This window comes from Euprymna scolopes, chromosome 45, assembly GCF_053919585.1.
Source record: "Euprymna scolopes isolate OS-2025 chromosome 45, ASM5391958v1, whole genome shotgun sequence".
NCBI lineage: Eukaryota > Metazoa > Mollusca > Cephalopoda > Sepiida > Sepiolidae > Euprymna > Euprymna scolopes.
The window spans coordinates 11224761-11241285 of record NC_136526.1 but is presented as its reverse complement, the minus strand read 5'-3'; the positions used below and the strand labels follow the sequence as shown (position 1 = coordinate 11241285).

General features: G+C 34.1%; 1 protein-coding gene across 1 annotated transcript in view; it reads left to right on the top strand.

The window, feature by feature from the left end:
* Positions 1-13269: 13269 nt before the first annotated feature.
* Positions 13270-16525, top strand: part of LOC145269247 (orexin receptor type 2-like) — a 468223-nt gene continuing 464967 nt past the window's right edge. The window contains exon 1 of the mRNA XM_080124870.1: positions 13270-14065. The gene's annotated coding sequence lies outside the window, so the exon portion shown is untranslated. The remainder of the gene's footprint in view (positions 14066-16525) is intronic.

Genomic DNA, 16525 nt, shown 5'->3' with positions numbered 1-16525 from the left:
GATGATGCAAATTCATTTGCAAATGCTATCGAAGGAGGTGGAGAGGTCTGGACGTCTGGGGAGACTTGTTGTCACTCAGCTTCCAGAGAATACCACAGGTCTCCAATCAGATCGTTTGTTGACTTGTGTGAAAGCTCCATGTGAGCCAATAATAATAAAAAAAAGTTAATCGAAAGACGTGGAGAGTACTGGAGATCTGTGTAGACTTGTTGTCACTCGGACTAAAACAGAAAACAGAGAGACAAAGGATAAAACAAGAAAAGAAAAAGTGGGGAAAGAAAAAACTACACGGAAGATTTATAAGGATGACAAAAGATGAAAATAACGAAAACACTTGAACATGGATGCGAAACGGACACATAAGCCGAGAAACTGAATTCCTAATAACCGCAGCACAAGATAATTTGATAAAAACCAACCACATCAAAGCCACATCATAGCAAAGATCGACAAAATACAAGAAAACAGTAAATACAGAATTTGTGGACAAAGAGACGAAACGATAAACCATATAGCAAGCGAATGCAGTAAACTGGCCCAAAAGGAATACAAGAACAGTCACGACCAAGTGGGTAAGGGCAGTACACTGGGTATTGTGCTAACAACTGCATCTCGAACGCACAGACAAGTGGTACAAACATAAGCCGGCAACAATACTTGAAAACGAGAATCACAAAATCCTATGGGACATGGATATATAAACTGGTAAATCCACCCAAGCAAGAAGACCTGATATAATAATTAACAAGAAAAAAATCCTGTCAGATCGTATATTTTGCTGCTCCAGCTGACCACAGGGTGAATATCAAAGAAAATGAGCAACGGAGCAAATACACAGAGCTAGCCAGAGAGCTGAAAGGCATATAGAAGATGAAGAAAATCAAAATAATACCTATAATAGTAGGAGCACTAGGAACAATCCCGAAAAATAGGAGAAATTGGAATCAGAGGAATGACTGGAAAAATACAACGAACAAAAACAATGAAAACAGATGAAATATTAAGGAAAAGTGTGGAGACCAACACACATGAGCAACAAGCGAAGACCAGACAAACTTCTGTAAAGGCAAAACATGGAACCAAGAACATTGAAGCCGCATATCTATAAGTTCTCTTACCCCTTCAATTACCACATCACTGAACAACCTTAAAAAAAAGTGAGACCAAACGGCCAAGTAGAGTCAAGTAGGAAGGAAAGACCGAGGAGAGAGCACTGACCAGATCTCCACTGGATAAGTGCAAAGAGAACTGGGACCTTGCGGAGGCTGATTGCCACTCAAATTCCAGTAAAGACCAATAGCCGATGCCAACTAGAAATCAATGGTGAGAAGCTTTTGCGATAATGCAAATTTATTTGCAAATGCTATCGAAAGAGGTGGAGAATACTGGAAATCTGAAGAGACTTTTTGTCACTCCGCTTTCAGGGAACACCATAGGCTGTTTTCAAGGAGAGATCTTTGATAACCTGTGTGGAAACTCTTTGTGAGCCAATAATAATAGTAACAATAACAATATTAATAACAATAATAACAATAATAATAATAACAACAACAACAACAATAACAATAATAATGACAACAATAATAATATTATGAATAACAATAATAACAATAATAATAACAATGATAACAATAATAATAACAACAATAATAACTATAATAATAACAATAATAATAACAATATTAATAACAGTAATAACAATAACAATATAATAACAATAATAATAATACCAATAATAATAAAAATAATAAAAATAATAATAATAATAACAATAATAATATTAATAACAATAATATTAATAATAATAATAAGACTGATAATAATAATAATAGTAACAATAATAATAACAACGACAATAATAATAACAACAACAACAATAATAATAATAATAATAATAATAATAACAATAACAATAATAACAACAACAATAATAATGACAATAACAATAATAATGATAATAAAAATAACAATAATAATAATAATAGTAACAATAATAATAATAACAATGACAATAATAATAATAACAATGACAATAATAATAATAACAATAATAATAATAATAATAATAACAATAACAACAACAACAACAATAATAATGACAATAACAATAATAATGATAATAAAAATAACAACAACAACAATAATAATAATAATAATAATAATAATAATAATTATAATAATAATAATAATAATTAATAACTAGCGTAACCCGTGGGAATTCCACGGTAGTTAAAAAATTTTAAAACACATTATAAATGAAATAAATAACAAAATAAAACAAATCGCGACGAATTTAGAAATAATCTTTTAAATAAATGTTTAAAATCTTTTTAAGCTAAAAAGAATTGATTCATTTTTTTATTTTCTTGAACGAAAATTCAACACACATATTTTTTTGTTTTTCTGAATATTTTCATATAAATTATAAAGGAACATGTCAAACTATAACAAAAACAACTTATAGCCTCTTCTCAACATGACTTTTTTAAATTGTAAAATAAAATAGCCAATTCGAAATCGTAAACAGACAACTATGTTTTTTTAAATTTTTGGAGAGGAAATTGTTTTCAATGATTTTTAACTGGTAAAGAGCGACTATAAAGAGAGGTTATTCGTTTCTCATTAATTAATGTTTGCGATGATGATGTTTTCTTTTTGACACTGGACGTAAGGACAAGTAAATTAATATTTAAATAATAATAATGCTAATGATGGTGATCATAATAATAATAATAATAATAATAATAATAATAATAATAATAATAATAATAATAAAAATAATAATAATGGAACAAGGTTGATGATGAAAAAAACGAAGACGAAAAAAAAAAAGAATGAAGAATGAGAGAATAAAAAGAAGAGAAAGAACAAAGAAATGGAAGACGAAGAAAAAAGAAGAAGAAAGAAAGAAACAAAGAAAGAGGAGAAACGGACGCGGGAAGAAAGAGAAGAAAAAGAAAATGATGGAAAAAGAAGGAAAAAAGAGAAGGATAAAGAAGAAGCAGAAGACAAAGAAGAAGGAGAACAAAGAAGGAGAAGAAGAAAGAAGAACAAAAAAACAGAAAAAGAAGAAACGAAAGAAGAAAAAGAAAAAGAAGAAAAAGAGAGAGAGAGGAAAAAGAAGAAGAAAAAGAAAAAAGAAGAAAAATAAAAATAAAAAGAAGAGAAAGTAAAAGAAAAAGAAGAAAAAGAAAGAAGAAGAAAAACAAAGAAGAAGAAGAAGAAGAAGAAGAAATAAAGAAGAAAAATAAAAAGAAAAAAAAAGAGAAAGAAGGAAAAGAAAGAAGAAGAAGAAGAAAAAAAAAGAAGAAAATGAAGACGAGGAAAAAAGAAGGCGAATGAAAATGAAGAAACAGAAAAAAGAAGAAAAAGAAAGATAAGAAGAAAAAAGAGGAAAAAAGAAGAAAAAAGGAAAAAGAAGAAAAAAGAACAAGAAGAAAAAGAAAAGGAAGAAAAAAGAGGAAAAAGAAGAAAAAAGAAAAAGAAGAAGAAAAGAAAAATAAGAAAAAAGAAGAAAAGAAGAAAAAAGAAAAAGAAGAAAAAAAAAGAAAAAGAAGAAAAAAGAAAAAGAAGAAAAAAGAAGAAAAGAAGAAGTAGAATGAAAGGAAAAACTGATTATGAAGAAAGAACGAAGAATAGGAATAAGGAAGAAGAAAAAAGAAAAATGAAAAAGAAAAAAAGATTGAAACAAGGAAAAATTAAGAAGTGAGGGGGAAAAATTAAAAAAAAAGACGAAATAAAGAAAAAAAATATATTTAAAGAGAAATGTCGCCTTCAGTCTCTTATCCTTTCTCCCCTCCCCCCGAACAAACGACTGCATAATAATGAGAAGAAGAAGAAAAGGAAGGAAAAAAAAAAGTCTCGAGAACTTCTTGCAAACCCCGTCACCAAAGTCTCTCACAAAGAACTCACGTTTCCCCCTTCGTCATCGTCGTCGTCGGCAAATGGCAACGACAAATTCGGTCGGAAATGGCAGACGACATTCCGCCTTCAAAGATTTCGCGCCCACTGAAAATTCTTAAAACGCAAAGTTCAAAACAGGATTAATCCATCTACCTTATCTTTTATCACGCTGAGATATTCACAGTCGCGACTCCCTTTCAGACGGATGTGACATCATAGCACCGGAGTTTACGTCACACCGTCAGAATTTTAAAAGATGGCGGCCAATTTTAAAAAGCAATCTAAATCGCTTTCTAAATCAGTTATTTTTTTTACATAGGGGTCACCACTTATCAAGGCCCGGATGCCATTCGAGGATAAGGGCTAATGCGCGTATAGTAGCCAATGGGACAATATCGTAGTAATCGTTAGTAGTGGAAATTTGGTAAATGGGATTACTTAAGGGGACGGTTCATCAAGAATTTGTTAACGTTGGACTTGAAGACAACCAAATTGTAGTCAGCTGGAAAGCAAGCAAACGGAAGACAGTTTCACAGAATTTGATCAAAGTGTTTTTTTTTTTTTTTACATAGGCATCGCCACATATCAAGGCCCAGAGACCACTCGAGGATAAGGGTAAAAAATGTACAGTAGTCCATTGGGCAATATAGTAACCCTTATCCTTGAGTGGCCTCTGGGCCTTGATAATGTGGTGATGCCTTTGTAAAAAGAAAAAAAAAAAAGTAATCGTTAGTAATGGAAATTCGGTAAATTTGTTAACTTAAGTGGAACGGATCAAGAACTTGTTTACGTTGGACTTGAAGACAACCATATTGTAGTCAGCTGGAAAGCAGGAAAACGGAAGACAATTCCACAGGCGTGCAGTTCTAAGAAAGAAGCTTTGTTCATGGAATCTACGTTAGGCACAGATAAAGAGTGGGGGAAATTATTGATAGTGTTTTCAGCTAGACAAGTGTTTCTTGTGAAAGTTTGTCGTGGGGGACCATAGAGTGAACTTGACATGAAAATAACGATAAAGCAGAGACAAACTCGCAACATCTCTTCTGTGAGAAAGAGGTTGCAGGGAAGAGGAAAGGGCATCGAAGCCTATTTTGAACTCTATCAAGGCAGGACAAGTCCTTTCTAGCAGCTCTTGCCCAGATGTGGGAACAGTACTCCATCCTTGGACGTACCTGGCTCTTATATAGATAGAGAATTGCATCAGCAGTGAGATATCTACTGGATCGATAGAAGGATCCTACAATTTTTCCAGCGGCCTTGGCAACAGATTTGATGTACGTGTTCCATTTAAGATCAGGAGTAAAGATCAAGCCCAGAAGCTTGTCAAAACAGGAGGCGTCCCCAAGACGAGAGCCATTCATTTCAATTGATGCCAGATGGGGGACCAGAACGTTGATGATGTAAAGATAGAAGCCTGGGTTTTAGATGCATTAAAAGTAACCAGCCACTCCTTTCCCCATTGTACTACGTGCTCAAGATCAGAGGAGAGAGAACCGGAGAGAACTTGGTCGTTTACTGTCTTAGATGTATTACCATAGATGGTAGTGTCATCAGCATAAATGTCTACGAATGATGTAAGGATGTGATTTGGAAGATCATTAATGTAGATCAGGAAAAGAGTTGGGCTCAGGATGGAACCCTGAGGGACTCCAGCATTAATACTGTGAGCTTCTGATTTTTTCCCCTCAACTACTACTCTTATGAACCTATCAGAAAGAAATGATTTAATAATTGAGAAGACATTTCCAGCTATACCATAGCTAGAGATCTTGTGAAGCCATATGCCATACCCTATCAAAGGCCTTTAATATGTCAAGAGCAATTGCCCTAGAAAGGTTGCCTCTAATGTATAAATTAAAGTTATCACTTACACAGTCTAACATTACAAGTACATTACAAATGTGCCCAACATATAAAATCAACAGTAGGTTCTTTTATATAACAGGGGCGCGTTCAAAATGTATGTTTCTGTTTAGAGCACAATTAAGCCATTATACTTGATTTCTTTTTGCTTTTCAAACTTTATTTCCAGCCATTATCACCACACAAATAGAAATACCAGGCATATAAAATCAACAGCAGGTTCTTTCATATAACAGGGGTGCGTTCGAAACAAATATTTCTGTTTAGAACAAAATTGAAGCATGATACTTGACTTTTGCATTCTAAACCACTATATGTAAAAAACAAAAAAAAGATTTTATAAAATCAACAGTAGGTTCTCTACAGTGCAATGTATTGTGGACTAAGTCAGTGCAGGGAGGAATGTGAAACTTCCTCTCGGTGCACCCCGATGGGTCATCAAATAGAGATGGCAATCAATCGATTTGATTGAAAAACAGGCGATTTCACCGAGTTTGATGACAATAAAATATAGGAGTGTGAAACATTCGTTGATCCTTATTAAATCCCGAGCAACATCGGGCCCCCCTGCTAGTTTTAAAATATTTAATGTCTTTTTACTCGAAAACGCATATAAATATTTGATTGAATATTTTATTAATTTTGAATGATATCAGGTTGACAAGAAAGTTCTTGCGATTTTTAACCGTGAAATTTTAAAATTCAGATGAACATATCTCGGCTCAAAGAAAAAAATTCTTGATTGAAATAAACATCATTAGAATCAACACACGTTTGTCAACGCAAAACAAGTGTATTTATGCCAGTAACGTAAAAGTCTTGCGTTCTGGTGGCGATGAAGTCGTTGAAGGCGTTTTTGATATCGCTTAGGTTTTTGAAGCATTTCTCACGCAGATTGTCGTCGAGATGCTTGAAAAAGTAGTAGTCGGTTAGAGAGAAGTTTGGAGAGTATGGCGGATGAGGCAGAGTTTCGTGACTTCTGCAGAGTCGGTTTAGCAACGTGCGGTCGGGCATTGTCGTAAAGGAGAATTGGGCCATTTCTGTTGACTAATGCCGAGTGTGATCGAAGTTTCAGATGCATTTCGTCCATTTGTTGTTAGTACTTCACCGCCGTAAGGATTTATGCTGCATTCAAAAAATTATAATGGATGAGACCGATCGCAGATCACCAAACAGTCAGTATGCTCTTCTTTCGGTGCAACTCTGGCTTCAGGAAGTGTCGTAGCTGAGTGTAACCGATTGTCGTAAATAACCTATTTTTCATCGCAGAGGACTCATTCATATGTAATATATGGCTGTTGGCATTCTGTAGATGCTCAGTGCAAATGGAGACGCTCAGATATTATTATAGCCTTTTTGTTAAAACTACAGAAGTATTTATCTGAGCTATCACGAACGCCCGGCAAATCCCGGTCGTAAAGTACGCTTAAATATGATATTTTAATTCTTTCAGATTTCGTATATATTATTATAGAGTTAATGTTCAATCGATTTTTATATGTTATAAAGTTGCCATTTCAAAAATAACAAGTGAAACACGTGAGCGCACAGTGAACGAATCATAAAAAAATGACTAAGTTCAGCATTTGCACGCCCCCCCTCATTTAGCCTCAAAAGTCTCCAGGGACGTCAAATCGTAGTAAAAATGAACGAAAAGGTGCAGTTTTAGGCCTTACCATATGTAAATTTGAGTTAAGCACCATGCAAAACTGCTAAATAATTAAAAATTTTAGACAAATATGATAAAATAGTCCCCAAAATGGAATGTTTTTATTAGCCCTAAAAGAGCCCCTGGGGCACACCCAAGAGTTATCGCGAACTATAGACAAGCAAAATTATATAGAAATCAGTTTTAAGAAAGTTTTATAAAAATCACAGTCATCCTTTTTTTTAATAAGCACAAAAGTTTCAATTTTAGCTATTTTAACCTAGGTGGGCAATCGGATTTTTCCCGGAAAATACGTTCCGTTACTTTTTTTTTTTACTCATATCATGTTTAATGTTTGTGCAAAATTTCAAAAAATTCCAAGGCGTTGTTAATGAGTAAAGTGCGGACAGACGAACGGACGAACGGACAAGGATGACTTTACAGGTGTACCTTCCTTTTGTCGGGGGGACCAAAAATACAGTACAGTATATAATACACATGTATATAATAAAAAAAAACATAAATAACACCATAAGGCGGGCAAATGCTTTAACCAGAGGCCGAAAAAAAAAAACATCGTAATCCACATCGTAACCTGAAGAAAAAAACGTATCCCGGGGCCACCGTATCCCGGTGTTCTACTGTAATAAAAAAAATATAATAATAACAATAACAATAAAAAATAACAACAAGAGGGACAGTAATAAAAATAAGTCCAATCAACAATAACAAAACCGGCATAGCTGCCTGGTGCGCGTCGGCACCATTGTCTTTGTTGCGACTGTCGGCATTTCAATATCTGACGCCTGTGCGTGTGTCCGCGGCAGACAGAAGAGAGGTGTGCACACTGACAGCTTGACAGCAACGCGAGCGGACATCTTGGTGCACGCTGGGCGCTTCTGCGAGCACAAGCTCGCGAGCACACACACGCATTAAACTGCGCGCGCACACACACACACACACACACACACACACACACACACACACGCACACATAAAACCACACACACACACACGCACATTAAACCATACACATATTAAAACACACACACACACACTAATGCACACGCATGTATTACTTTATAGAACCCTAAATTTGATTAGAGCGCGCACGCGTATACACACACATACACACGCTCCCGCACACATTACAACATAGACTTATACATACACAGGTACTGATACTAGTAGCCAGCCAGACAGACACAGACACGGACACATACATAACTCTCTCTCTCTCTCTCTCTCTCTCTCTCTCTCTCTCTCTCTCTCTCTCTCAATCTATCTATCTATCTATCTATCTATCTATCTATCTATATATATATATATATACTAGTAGGGGACCCGGCATCGTCCGGTCATAAAATAGGTTTAAATACGATATTTTAATTAATGCAGATTTCGTATTTATTATAATACTAGCATGGGTGCCCGGCGTTGCCCGGGTGTTTGGAGGTGTGTGTTGAGCAAAAAAAAAAAAAAAAAAAAAAAGTGGTAGTAGAAAGGCAGGCTCGAACCCGTTCCGCGAAGGAAGAAAAGAATGTGAAAAAAAAGTTAGGTATTTGCCGTTGCAACTATCGCCAAACAGAAAGTAGCGAAGTAGTTAAGGCTAGTCAATCAAAAAGGGGGGATGACTTTCGAAAATATCGGCAAAAAAAGCGATCCGTCCTTGTAAAAAAGTGTCTAGTTGAGGGCGAAGAAATTAATGTTTTAGCCAATTTTTCGATATTTGTTGTCCGAAATGTCCATCTTCAAAACGATACTGATCTCGTGAAAATCCGTCGCCTCTCTCGAAAGTCTTAGACATACATACATACATACATACATACATTTTAACAAAAAGGTGAGATTTATATTATAGAAGATTATATTGGACACATGATTTAAAAAGTTTTAAAAAAATGACTAGTGCGCCACCACCGACAATCGAAACCGAAACGTTTCGCTTACGATTTATTTTTCCCATGCCGTTAATGACAAAGCTATGAAGACGTTTGCTGTAGGGCTAAAAATTAAAACATGAACCAATAGCTATTGCGTTACGCATGCATATTCGCAATGCCGGCGTTTGACCTTCGCCTGGCAAATTCCATTTCGCTTTTTCATTTTCACACTTTGGTACCGATTTTTCCCAGCTAAAACCCAAAATATAAAGTTTCGCATGGGTTCGAATACCTTATATATCAAGTTCCATGTCTGTAAACTAAAAACTCTAGGAAGAGTTTGGTAGGCAACATTTTTTAAACATATATATATACGCATTCATAGATAAATTTTTGTGTTTCTTATAACCTTTTTACGCAAATATCACGCAAGTATAAATCATGTAGAATATCTGCATGTATATAATCCCACGTAATAGTTAAATAAAGATGATCGTCCGATAAGAAAAACGAAAAAAACTAATAGGAAATTAATTTAAATGAATGTTTAAATAAATATGCAAATTAGCTAGATCTTTTGCAGATGAATGCAATTCTATGACTCATATATAACAAAGTTGTATTTTCTTTTTAAATGAATAGAAAAAAGTTCTTATTTATTTATTTTTTTGTTATTATTATTACCCCACATTAAAAATGACCTTGTGTCACATTTTGCTTTCGTGGGGAAGCAAATAAATACTAATAGAAAAAAGGGTGTTTAATACGAATATTAATACGCACACACAACAAATTTAAAGGAGTATATGCTGATGCATAAATAACAATATATATATATATATATATATATATATATATATATATATATATATATATATATATATATATATATATGAATAAAAAAGAATACGAAAAGTATAAAAGCTTATAACTTTTCTTTATTCGTTTTCAATTGGTGACGTGCAGGAATACAAAATAATATTGTGAAAAAAAATTAAAAAACTTTTTTTATAAGTACATTTTTTCGACCGATCCTTCAGTCTTCATCGGTGTAGTGAAAGTATTTTTACACAGGCATCACCACATTATCAAGGCCAAGAGGCCACTCGAGGATAAGGGTTAAAGCGTGTACAGTAGAAATTGGTCAATATAGTAATCAATTCGGTAAAATTTGTTAACTTATATGGAACGGCTCATCAAGAACTTATTTACGTTAGACTTGAAGGCAACCATATTGTAGTCAGCCGGAAAGCAGGAAAACGGAAGACAATTCCATAGACGTGCAGTTCTAAAAAAAGAAGCTTTGTTCATGGAATCTACGTTTAGGTTTAGGCACAGATTAAGAGTGGGGGAAATTATTGATAGTGTTTTCAGCTAGACAAGTGTTTCTTGTGAAAGTTTGGCGAGGGGAGACCATAGATTGGAGCTCAGTCGAACACTTTTCATGAAAATAACGATAAAGCAGAGACAAACTCGCAACATCTCTTCTGTGAGATAGAGGTTGCAGGGAAGAGAAAAGGACGTCTCCTACGAGGATACGAAGTCTATTTTGAACTCTATCAAGGCATATACAAACATTGATGAAATAAATAAATAAATAAATTTAATAAATTTAATATACCTGCTCTTTTCACTCATTGAGCACTCTTTGGTAGACACATGTTGTACTTGGATGTACTTCTAGGAAACTAAACTCTACTGGCTATATATATATATATATATATATATTATTGATAGTATTATTTAGTTATTTAAACAAGAACCATTGATTTTCGAAGTTCATTGCACCATAGACATGCATGTATAATTCCATAACCCACGGGAATATATGCAATGGATTGGTATATTCATCCAATATCTGATATTCTGTGCCAACACCTAAAAAAGAATTTGGATTACATATAGCAAAACGCATTCAACACACCAACGAATACGGGCGCCCCATATACGTTTCGGAGAATCAATAATGAGCAACTACACATTTTTGTTATATGGGATTACTGCCTTCTCCCCTCGACCAATATTCTGCCTACTTGGAAATAAAACCCCGGAGGATATTATACACCTGCCAATAATGGACTTCCCAGGTTGTATGAAATTCCCTTTTCCAATAATTATTTTCATATAACTATCATTCACCACCCAAAAAACTATTTTCAATATTTGTGCTGAAAAGCAAAATACGTGCCTTTTCACAGCTGAACATTTTGCTAACCGCATTTCATTTCCTCTGATGATATGAGCCATTATTGAAAGTCCATGGATTAAGGAAATTAATATAACCCTTCCATATATTCCTTTTGTCAAACAATAAATCCTTTACTTGAATATATGTGTCTATATTTTGATTTTCAGAATTTAAATTTAACCACTAAACTCACACACACACACACACACACACACACACACACACACACACACACACACACACACACACACACACTAGCGGTCCTAAATATGACCTTAAACTATTTCCGATGGTGAGCCCCCAGCTTGCGGGCTTTGGGGAGTGTGGAGCCCCCCCCTTTACTTGCCATTACTGACCCGGAGTGGTAGTACCTATTAGGGTCCCAACTATGGGCTAAATAGAAACCGACTTGAAAAACCCCCAAATATATATATATATATATATATATATATATATATATATATATATATATATATATATATATATATATATATATATATATATATTAATGAAACCAAAAGGATGTAGTGTTTACCTGATATACTCAATGGTAAACTTCAATCTAATATAAATACCAGTATTTATACATAGAAAATTTAATCCCAGCCGAATTAAAAAGCTCAGTACACAATAGAAAGTAAGAGAAAGAAAATCAAAACTATAAGTTGAAACAATAAATTTTGATTGTAAATTTCAACTTACAGTTATAATTTCCTGACATCTATTCAATGTAGCCACCTTCAGCCTCAATCACTACCTCAATACGAGCCTGGAGCTGAAAACATGCCTTTTCCACAAGCGCCGGCATGAGCTCAGCGAATACTCGGCGGATGGTGGCGATCAGACTAGCTTTGGCATTGTGGGAGGTCATGTTGGTGATGTTCTCGACGTATGATCAAACGAAGTAGTCCAGCGGCTTAAGGTCGGGGAGGAGGGGGCAGTAAGAGAAAGGTACAAAGTCGTAGCACTCTTGAAACCAAATCTGGGTCTGTGGACTTGTGGGCCGGTGCCAGTAGCCACCTAATTGCACGAAGAGGTCACCACACTCTTCAAATAATCCAGGCAGACTTTTGTGTTGATTTTTAAGCCGATTTCGAAGATGTGAGGCAGCATGATGTGGCCCTCACTTGAAACCACACCAAAGACTATAAACGTGGGCCGTTCGATGCGTTGATCTGTGCCTTCAAGCGTTGTACCGTCCGGATTTGCATTTTGAGGGTGCTGGCAATGGTCCTGTTGTCATAAGTTGAATCCGTAGAGAGCATGAGTTGTACAACGGCGCATCTCCGATCTGGCTCGGTGAACATTGTGTCAATTTTAGACTTGGGATTTGTACACAACTGGCCAACTAGAAGATTGCCTGAAAAATAAATAAAAAAATAAAAAATAAAACCGGTTTTCATCAAACGGAAATGGGATCATGTCTTTTCTAAGGTGTAAATTTTATCGTTCCACCCTGTAAAAGCATTTACGTGACATTATTTTTCACACTTAAATCAAACTTTTATATATATATATATATATATATATATATATATATATATATATATATATATATATATATAAAAACTTCATAAAAAGAAACAGAAGATCTAAGAGACCATTTTTCATATTCCCCCTCCTAACCTGGATGATATTTCCCCGTATTCCCTGTAATCAATGCAGTGATCCGGGAGTATCGCAGAGATCGGGGGGGGGAGGGGGTGATGGTAGGGTAGACAGTACAAGTTCCCACCCACCCACGGACCCGGCACACGCGCACCGAATTAGCGCACACATTCTCGCTCGCAGTAGCAAACGCGCACCGAAGCCAGTGCGCGTGCAAGCAACTCGCGAAAAGCAGCGCAGGCAGGCACACGCGTCGCAACAATACAACGAATCCCCGAAAAATCCGCTTCGTCGTGGACACATTTTTTAGCAGTGAGGAAAAAAACGTCATCAAGCCATTAAAAAACAATCATAATAATAATAAAAACAGCTCCAGAAACGAAACAAAACAACGGAGTATACATTAACAAAACTTCGTCTACAATTTAAATATAATGTATGTATATACTACTATGTATATACGGAAAGAAAACGACTGAATTTATATATTACGGGAACTGTGCGAGCCACGTGTTCCACCGAGTTTTAAAGAGAGATATAAACGGAAACGCCCGTGAAATATAAATAAAAAAGCCGTGGTCGTATATATATATATATAAAAAAAAGAAATATAAATTCCAAGAGATATCGCCATATACCTATTCGTTTAGAAACAAGTCCACAAAAGACGCGTATTATTTATTTTCATATAGATTAATCGAGTTTAATTCTCTCTCTCTCTCTCACACACACACACACACACACACACACACACACACACACACACACACACACACACACACACACACACACACTAATACAAAAAAAACAAAACAAAACAAAAACACAAAAAAAAAAAACCGAACATTTAAGTATTAAAATAACCAGTAACTGAAGTAAAAAGTATTTTCAGTTAAAAAGCGAAAAGAAATACTTTAAAAAAATTTTTTAAAATTTGGAATGTCGGATGGCTAAAACAGAAAATAGGAATTAGGTAAGTACTTATTTATCTACTTTTTAATTATATATATATATATATATATATATATATATATATATATATATATATATATATCAAGACTGGTAATTAATGAAAACCTGAAGAGAGTGATCAATACTATTGCAGAGCAAATATGTGTTTTATTTTTTTTCTTACCGTTTTATCTGTTTGGTTACATATGTTTCGGATGTTGGACCATGTTTTGGTTACATATGTTTCGGATGTTGGACCATGTATCCAACATCCGAAACATGCTTAATCAAACAGATAAAACGGTAATAAAAAAATAAAACACATATTTGCTCTGCAATAGTATTGAGCACTCTCTTCAGGTTTTTACTAATATATATATATATATATTTATCAACCAGGATCTAAATTGATGTTTTGTTCATTTATTATTATATTAACTATGATTGGGGTTACATTATAAAATCCTTTTCTTTGTTTGATGGTGTTAATGTTTGAAATTAAAGCAGATTCAATAAGTCTCCGTTTTGCTCTATCTAGGATGGATTTTAAGATTTATATATATTTGTGTGGAAGTATTCTCATTATTATTTCCTTATAATATATACCAAGTACGTCCAAGGATGGAATACTGCTGCCATATCTGGGCAGGAGCTGCTAAAAACAGCCTATCCTGCCTTGACAGAGTACAAAATAGACTTCGTGGCTTAGTAGGGGATGCCCTTTTCTCTACCCTGCGATCTCTCTCCCACAGAAGAGACGTTGCGAGCCTATCCTTGTTTTATCGTTATTTCCATGGCAGGTGCTCGTCTGAACTCCAATCTCTGGTCCCCTCTCGCCAATCATTCACGAAAAACACCCGTCTAGCTGAATCCACTGTGAAAAATTTCCCCCACTCTTTATCTGTGCCTAAATCAAAACGTGGATTCCATGAACAAAGCTTCTTTCTTAGAAGTGCACGACTGTGGAACTCTGTTCCGTCTGCCTGCTTCCCACCTGACTACAACTTGGATGTGTTCAAGTCCAACGTTAACAAATTCCTTATGAACCGCCCCCTTAAGTAAACACTTCATCAAATCTCCACACTAACGTAATGTACTTGCAATAACCCTTATCCCTGAGTGGCTTCCGCGCCTTGATAAGTGGTGACCACTGTGTAAAACAAAAAACAAAAAAAAAACAACCCTTGTTTAATAAGCTCAATGTAATTATAGAGCAACATGATGAATGACAGAAGTCTATATTCCAAAGTTCAAAATGGCATAATGGAAAGGTATTTACAACTTCATTTCCAATTTTCAATTTTTTAATCATTGTGTTTCGTTTTGATGGATTGATTGTTGCTATTTCTTCTGAAGAGTTAAGGACAAAATAGATTCACTGATTGATATAACAATTAAGTGATTGATTTTGCGCTACGAAACAGATACGGAATTGTAAATGTCAACTGAATTAAAGGAATAAATTGTAAGATGGTCAGCATCATGAACTTTGGAATAATGACTTTTTCGTTCAATCATTACCTTGCCCTGGGTATGTATTGAGCACTGTTGAAGTAAATACTAAAACTTTACGCATGAAATTATATTTTCATATATTAATTTATGTGATTAAATGAAATAATCATATATATATATATATATATATATATATATATATATATATATATACACATATATATACACACACATATATACACCCCCCATATATATATATATATATATATATATATATATATATATATATATATATATATATATATATATATATATATATATATATATGTACCAAAAGATGGAGGAAGTAAGGAAGCATGGCTTTAGAAATCCTTTTACCCGAATACGATGTCCAGCATGTTAAAAATATACCTTTTGAGGATAGGATATTTTTATGGAAACATAAATCGTAAAATTGCCTACTCATCAATGAAACCGATTAATGGAAAAATTCAGGAAATAAACAAAGGTTATAAAAAAGAAAACGTGAGTCTTTGAATTTTCAACAAAATTTTGCACTATATATATATATATATATATATATATATATATATATATATATATATATATATATATATATATAGTGATTTAAAGGTTATGAGGGTTTTTGAAGCATGAAAAACGATGTTACTTTTTGTATGTAATATTTTTATTGTTAATTGTTATTATTAAATATTAAATCACTATCCTAGAAGCATACGTTTTTAACATTATATATATATATATATATATATATATATATATTTGTGTGTGTGTGTGTGCGTGTGTACGTATATATACGCACACACACATGCGCACGCGTACACATGCGCGCGCACATATATTTAAAGTGTGTGTATGCGTACGGAAAAACAAAAAAGAAAAACAATTAAACACAGAAAGAAATAATATATTACCTTATCTTTTCTTTCTGTTTTGCATCCTGTGTCCACAATGTTTTGTTTTAAAGTGTGAATTTTATCCTTATATATATATATATATATATATA